Source organism: Marmota marmota, unplaced genomic scaffold, assembly GCF_001458135.2.
Source record: "Marmota marmota marmota unplaced genomic scaffold, marMar, whole genome shotgun sequence".
Lineage (NCBI taxonomy): Eukaryota > Metazoa > Chordata > Mammalia > Rodentia > Sciuridae > Marmota > Marmota marmota.
The window spans coordinates 3,667,807-3,679,898 of NW_025999946.1; the positions used below are offsets into that span (position 1 = coordinate 3,667,807).

A 12,092-nucleotide genomic window follows, 5' to 3' on the forward strand; every position below is an offset into this window, starting at 1 on the left:
TACTCAATACCAAGGATTAATATGCAATATGATATCCAAGCGGTTAGCCAGCTCTGAACTCATATCATCCCCAAACGATGCTCAATGAACACAGGGCGGGGGTGAGGGGGGGTGACATGGCTTCCAGGCTGCCACAGCCTTGAGGCTGCACAAAAAATGTGGGTGTGAACACAAGCACAAATCCACTTTTGAACATCATCAGAGTGATAGATAATCTATGCCATTTCTGAAAATACGTCTCATGGATCTCCATGCGATGGATAACTTATTAATTTCTTTTTTTTTTTTTTTCCAACTCCCATTCATCATTTCTAGCAAGCCCACAGACCTTCTCCCAAGACCTTGGCTTTCACTGTGCAGGCAGCTGTTACTGCATCCCAGGGGCCTATAAGAGCCAAGCAGAGAACTCTGCTGCTGTCCTAGACATAGAGTCTTTGCGGAATCCCAGGAAAGAAAGAGTGCACTCTGGAGGTGTGTGACCAGGAAAAGAACACCTGCCTGCCAACCAGGGGTGTGGCCACATCAGCCAGCACCCCTGAGGGCAGGAGGTTCTTTTGTAATCTAGAGCAAACAAACAAAAATTCAGAGACTCTTTTGTATTTCCAGGCCATTTACTTAGGGAGAGGGAAAACAAAGAGGAAGAGAGACTAGGTATTGGGGGGACAAATTGTACTTATGGGAGAAAGTTGATAAAGGAAATAGTAGACCCATCAGCCTTCATTCTAAAATATAAAACCCCCCTCAATTTTTCCAAAATGAGAGACTTCCCAGGCTCCATAAGATTCTATGTTTCTTGGAAATACTGAAAATATAATGTCTCACTTGGAAACTTAAGGCTGACACTAAGTTGGGGTAAGTTTCCTTTTTACTTTCCAAGCCATTCTTGTGTTTGGGGCTTTATTTATTCATTTTTTTTTTAGGTTTATCTTCTGGAATTTAAATAACACTAATTCTTACCCAAAGCCTCTAAATAAACTAGTCTCATAAACCCATTTTCTTTATTCACACAAGAAAACAAAATCCTAAATACAAAGTATACATGTGGGTATGGTATTCAATTATAATAACTTGATTTATCATCTTCTGTTACTCTATACAATCGCCAATTATATTGTTTATAAAATAAAATCCTCAAATAGCTTTTTAACTAAAGGGTCTTATTTTCTTAAGATTCATTCTGTAAATAGCAAACTTGTTGTAAAATAGGCAATACTACGCATTTTTCTTAGGAGAAAAAAAAATTATGTTTATTTCCTCTCCACTTTTTTTGGGGGGGTGGGGAGTGGCTAGTGAAATAACATTTGGGGACTGGGGTAGAGAATTTTTTTCTACCTTCAAGTGTAGTGTTACAAGCACTAAATATTGAGTCACTCACCCATGTGCACAGCCTGGATAAGGTAGAAAGTCACTAACTTTTTCCTGAGCAAAAGAAGTGTACAACACTGTTCCAACGCCTTCCTCAGGCAATAATGGATCTCTTTCCAGAAACATTTTCAAAAGGAGCAGGTAAATATTATTATTTACTACACTTTGACAACAATAACTGATTAAGGTAAATTTAGTGGAAACATTAAAATAATGGCAGAGGAAGAAAATTTATTCTGCAGAAACACTGTGTGAACTTATTGGAAATAATCAGCTGCTCGGTTTGAATTAAATGAGGGTGTGTGAATAGTGGCGGGGTGGGGGGATGTTGAAAGAGAAAGCCTGGCACACACACACTGGCTGGAATCTGCAAGCTTCCCTCAGCCTCGGCTGGAAGGAAAATCTGCAAAGATGCAAACAATCCTTGGGTGTTCAGTTAGCAGTAAGTAAATTGCTGTGGGAGCTGAGGGCGGGCATACTTTAGCAGGCAATTCCTCTCTGTCTTTCATTCTGTTTGTCTGTGTTAAATTCCCCCTCTGCCCTCATCCATTCTCACATCCAGTTCCCTGCTTTGTCCATCCATCAATCCCCTCACTTTGTCAGTGCTGACTTCATCCCGGCTCTCACAATCACACTGCAGCCATCCCGAGGCCACGGGGGAGCCCCCCTCCCCTGGCTGCCACCTCCTGCTTCCAGATCTGTGATCTGCTGACGGAGGGCCCGGCTGGCCGCTTGTCGTTTTCTATTGCACAGGCCAGCAAAAACACTAATACTCAACCTGATTCCTATCGTCCTGCTTTTCACCTTTCCTATCCAGGGGAATGGAAGAGGGAGAGACACAAGGAGAGAGAAACGAGGTCGGGGAGGGGTGGGGGTTGTGGAGGGAGAGATAATGGAGAGAGATGTTTGCTGAATTTTCTAAAACAATTTGCACACCAGTCAGGTGGAGGCTCAATCCAGCTTCCCGTACTCCACATCAATAGAAATCACAGGGAGAAAATGTAGCACTAATTAAGGGCTGATAAGCTGTAGTCAAGTGCAGTTTAGGGGAAAAACCAGCAGATGACCCAAGCCTGTGCCAGCTCAACTCCACAGAGCACTCTCATCACCAAGCTTAGGATGGAAATTTTTCAATGCTATAACTTAAAAAAAAAATTACCTTCAAAATCAAACAGACTGGGAAAAAATATTAGATGATCATTTTTATTCAAAAGATCATTTGCAAAACATTTCACAGGGCTGGGGGGGAAGCTTACTAAAGAGGAAAAAAAAACAGTTACCTAGCAACAAAACTATTTTAAAACATTCTTCAGTGTATTGCCTGAGCGTGTGCTCTTAATTCAAAGGTGTATAATTCCAAGCACCCACCAAACTAATAAAATGTTTCTTCCCTGAATTTTCAACTCCTATTCCCCACCCCCTAAACAGAGCAAACTTCAAAATAAGCCATAATCAGATGATAAAAACTTTTCAGTGCTATGTATTTAAGTTTCACTTTTAGAGTGGAGGAAAAATTTCACTTGAAATATGAGCAATAAAATTAGTTAGTAAAACTGTTTATACAACGATGATAAAAATGATTTTAGAAGCTCAATGGGGTAGGTTCTGAAAATGAAAGTGAATTGTAACTAATGACAACTGGGACAAGCTTTTGGGAGGTACCTGCAAGCCATTTTCATGTGTGACTTTATCTTTCTAACAGTCTGATCTCTTAGGACTGATACCTGCTGTCTTTGGAACTGAGCAATTCAGAAACCAGCCCAGGATCACAACACTGTTAAGTAAGGGCATTAGGATTTAAAGGTAGCTGTTGGGATTCCAAGCCCTAGTCCAACAGATGGACATATCCTATCACATCACCCATAAGCGTCTTCCTAATTAAGGAAAAAAGCCTGAAAGATCCACTAGGATAAAAATGACTAAAGTGAATCAGCCTCTTAATCCAAAGTGTGATCACAAAACATTGAGATTGATGACTGCATATATCATTCCAAATATTTATCTGGGGAGACTATTCACTTTTTTATTGAATGAAACCCTGCAAACAAACTGAGTGAAATTTCCAGAAGGTTGTGGGTGGCCTAGGAATAAATGCATTGCCTTTCAAGGCAAAGGCTTTGAAGAGCTCAGAGCGCACTTGGATGCTAAGTTTGGGCTATCTTTGTTAGGCAATCAATCACAGTGTCTTATGGCCACATCTTGCACCCCTGTGGATTTGAGAGGCAAACTGCAAGTGACTAACCCAGGCAGGTAAAACCTAAGAGGTGCATCTGAGTCTTCACGCAGCACGGCTGCCACGAAATCTCATCCAGAACCTTCATCCACTGCTCACCCTGCATTCCTTTTGTTTCTCGAACCTACGTGCCCAGATGGGCTGTGCCTGTGACAGAAGAGACCAGGGTAAAAAGGAAAAAAAAAAAAAAGCAGCAGAAAGTCTCCTCTGCCGTGCTCCTATACACATCAGACATCTCTAATTAGACAGCAACAAAATTTTATTAATAGGATGGACATTATAGAATGAGCTTGTTATAAATGGGCCCTGTCAGGGCCTTATTCAGCTACCAAATGAGTATTCTCAGTTCAGTGCTCTCATCTGAGGCATCACGCCTAGTGCTGGGTAACAAATGATTGCTATTAACCGTATTGTTAGTAATGATGGCTGAAAACAAACAAAAACCCATAAATAACAGTCTACAGAAAAATTAACCCATAAACTTGATAGATATCCAGCTGAGAAATAATAAATGACACTTTGGGGCCTGCTGGGAGAAGCTAGTGGTTTTTGTTTTCCTCTCTGTCATTAACACATTTTCTGTGCTAAAAATTAGATTCTGATATATAATTATCAACGCTCCCAGATATTAATTCTGCTATTGCTCCCTCGGTTTCTCTTCTGCTGGGCTATAATGTTATTCACAGATTACTCTGAGAAAACACATCAAACACTTAACAGAACAGGTCAAAGTGACAAGCAGCTTCTGCTGACAACACCAACCTGCACAGTCTCTTTTTTTTTTTTTTCTTCAAACCAGGGACACAAAACAAATTTCTCATATTAATTAACTAGGGTTCCCTTCCAGCCACAACAGGCCTGTGCAATGTGACGTGAGCTAAGCAAATCCCCGACTTTTCTAATGAAGGCTGCCAAGGGAAGCAAGGAGTGGCAAAATTATCTTGCATTTATGACATTCAAATCCACATTCATTAGTGTCTTTCGGGGAGGAGACAGGGTTTAGAGGAACTTTCCAAAGGTAGAGCATCTTTCACCTTGAGCCCCCTCCCCTCAAAGGGGCTGAGTGGAAGGGCAAAGACATACACACACAATTAAGCATGGGAGAATGAGACCTTCCCCCAAATGAGCTGGAGTCTCAGCCAAGGAATCAGCATTAGCACTGTCACTGGGACGGACCTGGACTTCCCAAATGTCATGACTTGTGCATGATTAATTGACCTTGACTGGAGAATGATCTCACCTGCCCCTGGCTTGTATTTGTCAAGAATCATCGAGAGAAGTGAAAGGCTTCTGCACAGACCAACCCCAGAAGCCGACGAAGACACACACATACACGCATGCACGCACACACACACACAACATACACACACGCATACACACACACACACACACACACACACACGCTTCTCTCGCGCATGTAGAAAATACCCCCCTCAGCAGCATCACCAATGCACTCTACACGTTGCTTCTCTTGTGATCTCTGAAAATTTAATTTCAAGGAAAATAACTGGGGAAAACCTTTACAAATCGAAAACACTTAGGTGCTCCGTTTAAACCATACATAAGAGTACTGTTGGGTTCTGTTAAAAAGAAGATGGTGAAATTTGAGATGGACGATGGATCTGTGAGTGGGGGTGAAATCCGTGCCAACAGGACAATGTCAACAAGTGAACGGGGAAGCAGGTGCATGATGCATTCTCCACGCCTGTCCTCCGTCCAACAGGGAAAAGGAGGCAGCCACTTCCTGTCTCTATGTGAATGCCTTTGCACACAAGCTCTTCTGCCGTTTAGGAGAATTAAAGGCAAAAACAGGGAAATTCTTTACAACGGGGCCATGTGGCCAAGCCTCTGAAACGCAGAAGCAGGTGAAAGACAGCAGGCTGGGAGCTGCTTCTGAGAAAGCAGACAGAACGGGGTGGGCATCCCGGCCACTTGATTAGAAAACCTTGTTAACTCCTAACCACAGATGTCCCTTCTTTGCTTTCAAGTCAGGCCGTGGGCTGGCTGATCATGCAAATACTATTTTTTAAAGGTGGGATTTTTTAAAATACCGAGCCAATGATCGCCCATCTCCCAAGCCTTGTTTTTAACCTCCACGCCTCATCCCCGGGATCACGTGGCCTTCATGACAAGAGCCTCAACTGCAAATCCCACACCTCTCGTGCGCTCCATTTTCTCAGGATCTGGCATTGCGATATTAAATAACTATAAAACTAGAAAGCCAAAATAACTAAATCACCTGGCAGCCAATTTCTGAGAGTTAAACCACAAACCCGGAAAATGGTGGAGTGTGTTGAAATAATGTAAAGGAAACCCATAAATTCAAACTTTATGTTCTGTAAAGAACAAATATGAAAAAGGCATCAAAATAATGAAAGATTGTTTATGTATTCTGGCATGAAATGGGAATGTGTTATGAGAGAGGGAGCAGTGGCGGAGACAGATCGACGGAGCTGACAGTGTGGTATTCATCCTGCGTGGTGGAGCAGGCGTCCCGCTAGTGGCAGCAGACAGCGCAATAAATCAAGGGCTCTCGAAGCTGTACCTACAGCTTATTACATCCAAGATGACAAATAAATAATAATCCCTGTCAGAGCGGCCCTTTGCTCAAGGATTGAGCCTGAAACCTTTGGCTCATCACTCCTCATCTTAAGTGAAAACACTAGAACTAGGGAATTGGAGGCCACGGTTTGCTAAGCTCATGAAACACAAAGCAAGCGGGACCCGGGAACTAGGACTGAACAAGAAAGGTCAAGAAGTGGGGAAGGATAAACATTTAAGTAATCCTGACCACGAGGCCGCAGGGCTGCTGGGTGCAGGTGGGGGTACCATGTTTCATCTCCAAGGGGTGGGGAGAAAGCTGGACACGGATTCCTTGTCCCCATCTTTGTTAAGAAGAAAAACCAGGCTGAGGTTCAAATGCAGTACTGTCAGGCAAAAGAGCTGGGTCACAGAGTCACCCAGGACCCACACATCTGTGGACCCCCAACCACCAAGTCCCTTACCATCCTATTTTCCCTCCTTATTTTGGCCCCTAAGCAATTGGTGGAAAACCATCCTCCTCCTATAGCTGTTCCAGTTTCTCTCAGCCCCAAAGGAAGGAGATGGCCCAGACCCAGCCCAAGCAAGGTGAAGGCTGAGCCCCAAGCCCACCCCTGTGCCTCCCTGCTTGCCATCTTGGTCATCTCTCATTTGCATTTTCCATCTAGCTCTTCAATGTGGAGATGATACCCTCATCTCTAAATCTGCCTGACTACCTTAGGTGTTATGATCTTAAACTTGTGGCTTAACCGTGAGCATCACTCTTTTCATTGTTCCTGACTGGACATGTGAACTGTTTCCCCAAGGACCCTGGATGATTCTTTCAGAGCATCCCTCTGTCTGGGTGGGTTCCACGTTCATGGTGGTTCCCAAATTGGCTTCCCCAAATCCAGGGTGTCCTGTGCTCCCTAACACATCTATGGTTCCTTCACCACCTTCTGGAAAGCACAAAGGGAGAAAGTGAACTCTGCTAGGGACCAACGAAATTCAGACTCCAGCTCCCTGAGGGATACACGTGCACACACACACACACACACACACACACACACACACAGAGACCATCCTAACAACCCCTGGATGTCTGGCTGTTTTCCAGCCAGCCTACTCCAAATCCCCAGTACACCAAGGTTCTAAGGCAAAAATATGTTTTGTGATTTCAAAGAACTGCATAAAGCAGGGAGTTGGTGTCTGCAAAATGGAACAAGAGTCACTTTGAAGTCTAAAGTCTAGGAACTAGAATAAGAGTTTCTAGTATTACAAAGGGGACAGGACGTGGCCACCATTTTATGCTTATCCTAGAGTGCAGTGGGGTCCCCACCACTGCTTCATCTAAAGGGTACCTGGCAGAGGGGACCTGAATTCAAATTCTGACTCCATGGAAGCTAGATGTCCTCAGGTAGGTCTCTGAACCTCACCTAGTTTAGTTTCCTCATAATAAAAAAGTAGCACCAATAATTCCCAATCTATAGGACAGTCCTGAGATTAAATGAGGTCCCAAACTTGACACAATCTAACATCATCTGGATGCCCAACAGATGTCAGCCTCCATGCCTTTCACCACTCATCACATCCGGTTTGCTGCTTTCTCATGTTCTGTTATCTAACAGAGCAAAATTCCAAGTGAATAGTGTCATGTGCATGACTTTAAATCCCCCTGAACCTTCAAAATATCTAATATTCTCTATAGGAACACAAGCTTTTTGTGAAAGCTTTGAGCCTGGAACAGCTCCACAGCTCAAACCTGGGAGAAACTCACCTAAAGCTGTTAAAAGCTTTTGAGCTATAAGTGGGCAAAGCCCACAATACAACAGGGTCTCTTACACATAGTAATTCTATAACTGTGACTATGTTCTTACAGCAAAGAGCCAAAATGTAGAAAATTTATAAGCAGTGATAAGGACAAATATCACACTGTTGTTATGGTGTATATATATTTGCAGTAAACTTAATAGCCCATATTAGAATTTTTAAATATGTGTTAAGTTATTTTTAAAATAATGAAATGCTTGTTGGATAGAATAGTATGCAGTCTTCAAAAAGGATGATTAAAAAGACAGTGAAGCAACACGGCAAAATGTATCTGATCCCATTTCATGAGAAAGGAGCAGGATACAAAACGGACATGTGGTTCTTATTTTAACCACAAGGATTATACTGCTGGTAAAAGACAAAGAATACATAGAAATAATAATAATTGTGATCATGTGGGAGGATGAAAGACAATTGTTTGTATTCTCTCATTTGCTTTTCAAACTTCCTATGATTATCTCTCACGGTACCTTTGTAATTTAAAAAGTGGTTTTACAGATTCAAAAATAAGACATCTAAATGAATCAAAAATTGGAAAAAACAAGAGCAAAATCCACAGCCAGCCAGGTTTTACCAGCCCCCTCACTGCTTCCTGCCTTCGAAGTTGCCACTACAGGGACCTTTTGTGAGACAGTGACAAGGGATGGAACCAACACCATTTGAAATGCTGCTCTGCTGTCCACCCATCCTCCTTTTCCAGTCATCCCCCACATGTCTCTGCCTGCCCTGAGAGTCAGTACTTCACTGTCACCTACACAGGGCTTCAGTCTTGACTCAGGTCACTGGGTTCCTCCTCCAGTGTCACCAGGTGACCATGTCACTCTGATGAGAAGACTCCAATTTCTCATTCTCTAGTCTGAGGGGTCTGAGTCCTTGTTGTAGCCTTATATAATGGCCTGCTGGCTTCCACCCACTGCACTGTTCCAAAGACCCATCTCAGATGCAAGCCACTGAGGCTATCGGAGATGGGGCAGGGCGGTGGGGTTTGAAACACAGACAGGGGTTCGTTCGTCTCATAAGTACTCCAAACCTGAGCCCATATTCTTCCCCAGCACATTCTTCCAGTCCTTGGGCCTCCCTCTTTTCTCTTTCCTATTCCCCAAACTTAGCAGGGAAAAGTCTCAAACCTGAAATTAATAATTCATTTTTCTTTGTAAATATTCCAACTCAAATAACTATTACTCGTACTTTGTAGATTGGGGTCCTATTACCAGAAGACAAGGGGATGGGGGGGCCTGTCCTTTTCTGAAGATAAGGGAAAGAGAAAATAACACAAAGGGTTTAATTTCTTGCTAAATTCTTCAAAATATGCTTTAACTCTTTAGCAACAACCCATTCATAAGACAAGGTCACTTCCATTGTCTAGGAAAAGACATTCTCTTTAATACTCATATTGAACAGAGTTTAGTCATAGAACCCTTCCACTTGGGGCAGCTTGAACTTTCGGCCTTAATTTATTCTTGGTCTTTTCCCTTTTCCCATCTTCTCCTTCACAGTTGCCTTGAAGCAGCCTAATCCATTAAACCAGTTCAGTGTACAAAATGGGAAAGCGGAAGGCTGGTAAGGGGCTCGCTCAGGACACAGAGCTGGTCTTTCAGGGGCACCACATTGGTTCCATGCATGGTTTCCATGCAGCAGAAAAATTACCACCTTCTCAACACCTTGTAGAAGAGTATACAGAAGGTGGCCTCATATGGCCAATGGGAAACCAGGCCTCTACCATTAACCCTGCAAGGAACATCCCAAGGTCAAAAAATGGTCAACAGGAACCTTTGGAAGTAAGAGGTGGGGGGGCGGGGGGCCTGCACCATGCCAAATTCCTAAAGCGTACTGTTGTGCAAGACTTATTTAAAAACACACACACATACACACACACACACAACTTTTGAGGTGTGTTTGGGTTCATTGTGTTAAAATGAATTAGCAAAAGATACGAGTAGGAAAAAATAATGCAACAATTTAATAAAATATCACTGTCTAAGGGTCCTTTTAAAAATAAAAACGTGGTGATTGGGCTAATAGGTATTACATACATTGGCAACAATACAAGAAAGCTAAAAGGTGGTTATTGTTAAATTGAAAATGTCCCAGAATCCCACTAAGAAAATAATGTGAGACAATAATGCATATTTCAGGTACACACTATAACTGACTTAAATTATTATGGATGTACTTCATACTTAATTACCTTTCTAAAATGTGTCGGGGCATTTTGTCATAAACTCGGCAGAGTCCGCTGTACCTCCACTAAATGCTGCTCCGAAATGCAAACCCTTTGCTAATGTTTTTATTTGAATAACTTATTACCCAATATAGCAAGCATCAACACATTTTATAGAACCAGAACTTGGCTCTCTGAAATTTCTCCTACCCTAATGCCAGTCACTGTTGGGAGCATTTAGTTATAAATTGTCTTTCAATAAAAGTAAAAGCTCCCAAAACAACAAAATGAAAAGACAGAGCAACTTAAATCAGGGGAAGTCAATTTCCACATGCAGATCCTAAATATTTCATGGCCCTATTTTATTCTGACATTTGTAGATGACTAAAGTGTTACAAAGGAAATAAAATGCTGATTAAAGAGTTCACTGTCATAAAGGTTACTGAATTGTAAATGGCCCTTTCCATCTTCCTGTTAATAGGTACCCAGCTGTAAACATCATGAAGGATGTGGCGGGAGGGCGGCTTTCCCCCTTTAGGAGCTGTACATACATTAATCACTGAATCACCAAGCCATGCTTAATTGCAAGCTGTATATCACACAAATCCACGGTAAGTAGAAGGAAACTCATTATTGCTGCTTCATAACTACTGGGTACTTCTCATTTTAACCTCCTCACACCTGGGACACTTTGGCACTTTCCAACAGGAATGCAGAAAAGGTATTACACCACTAATTACAGCCCACACCGGCCCCTCCATCTCAGCTGCCTGGAAGAGGAAACGGAACTCTCTCAGATCTGCAAATCCCCAGCCAGCCCTGGCTTCTGCCTCATTGCTACTAAGTGACTTTTATAAGATGCTTCTCCTCCCCCCCACCCCCCTCACCCCCATCTTTCCTCCCTTCCCTTCCTGGGAAAAGTGTGTAGAAATCCATTACTCCTTGAGAGTTTACAGAACTGTTTAAATGATAAAGAAAAAAAAAAACCTTGCAGTATATTTTGCTTTGACAAAATTATTGATTTAAATCCCATACAATAGCACAATACTATTTAAAGGTCAACCCAAGAAAAATGAGTTTACACCCGAACAGAGCCGAGCTTATCTGTCATGAAAGTGTAATGATGTGTTTATTCCCTCACTAGAGTGTATATATTTTTCAGGAAGATATAACAGTCTACTTGCAGGTGAAATCTGCTCTTAAATAGGAATTTCAGGAGATATTTACATTTCAGATGGTGGAGCTGAGATCCTGTAGCCCTGAGACCCATTTCTGTACTTAATAGTCAGGTGAGTATTTATTTTCATCGCCTCCAAATTATTCTTCTCACTCTCGGGTCAAAAACGAGATACACAGATGAATACTATAACCACAACTCATACAGAAATCTCTTAAGAAGCCTAAATCTAAAACAGAATGCAAAGGTACCACTGTATCTGCCTATCTTGCATTCTGGATTTGTTTTGACATTTCAAAAATATGGCACAAAATTTTCCGTTTTTTATTTCTAGAAATATTTGGCATTAATAAATCTGAATTTTTGTACTTTGATTTTTTTTCCTTTTCTAAAGGCCAACAGATGTACACCACCCCCTTCCCCAGTTGGCCTCTCCATATACTGACCTGGACCTCATTGGGACAGAGAGGAGGGAACAAGGGGAGGAGACCTAATGCCCTGCATCTAGGTCATATCCCCCAAAGCCTTGGCCCACTACCTCTCTGCTGAGCTCAGTTCAACCAACATTTCTTGGATACCCGGTACTGTGATAGGGTATAAGGATCCAAATAACACAACACCTTCTCTCTTGAAAATTGCCATTCATTCATTTGGCAAATAATGACTGAGCATCTATCACGTGTCTGGTACTGTGCAGTGATCTCTCAGAGACAATGGTTTGCAGGTCCGACAGTGAATGTGCAATTATAAGTGACTCTCACAAAAATAGATGTTCAGGATCCAAGGGAAGTCACAGCCCAGGCCTC

The 12,092-nt window shown here is 42.3% G+C and overlaps 1 long non-coding RNA gene across 1 annotated transcript; it reads left to right on the forward strand.

The window, feature by feature from the left end:
• Window positions 1-1,687: 1,687 nt before the first annotated feature.
• On the forward strand, window positions 1,688-11,382 carry LOC125616478. The gene is made up of 4 exons (XR_007347111.1): window positions 1,688-1,807; window positions 9,445-9,508; window positions 10,591-10,720; window positions 10,818-11,382. It is a non-coding gene; the product is annotated as an uncharacterized LOC125616478 (long non-coding RNA).
• Window positions 11,383-12,092: the final 710 nt, after the last annotated feature.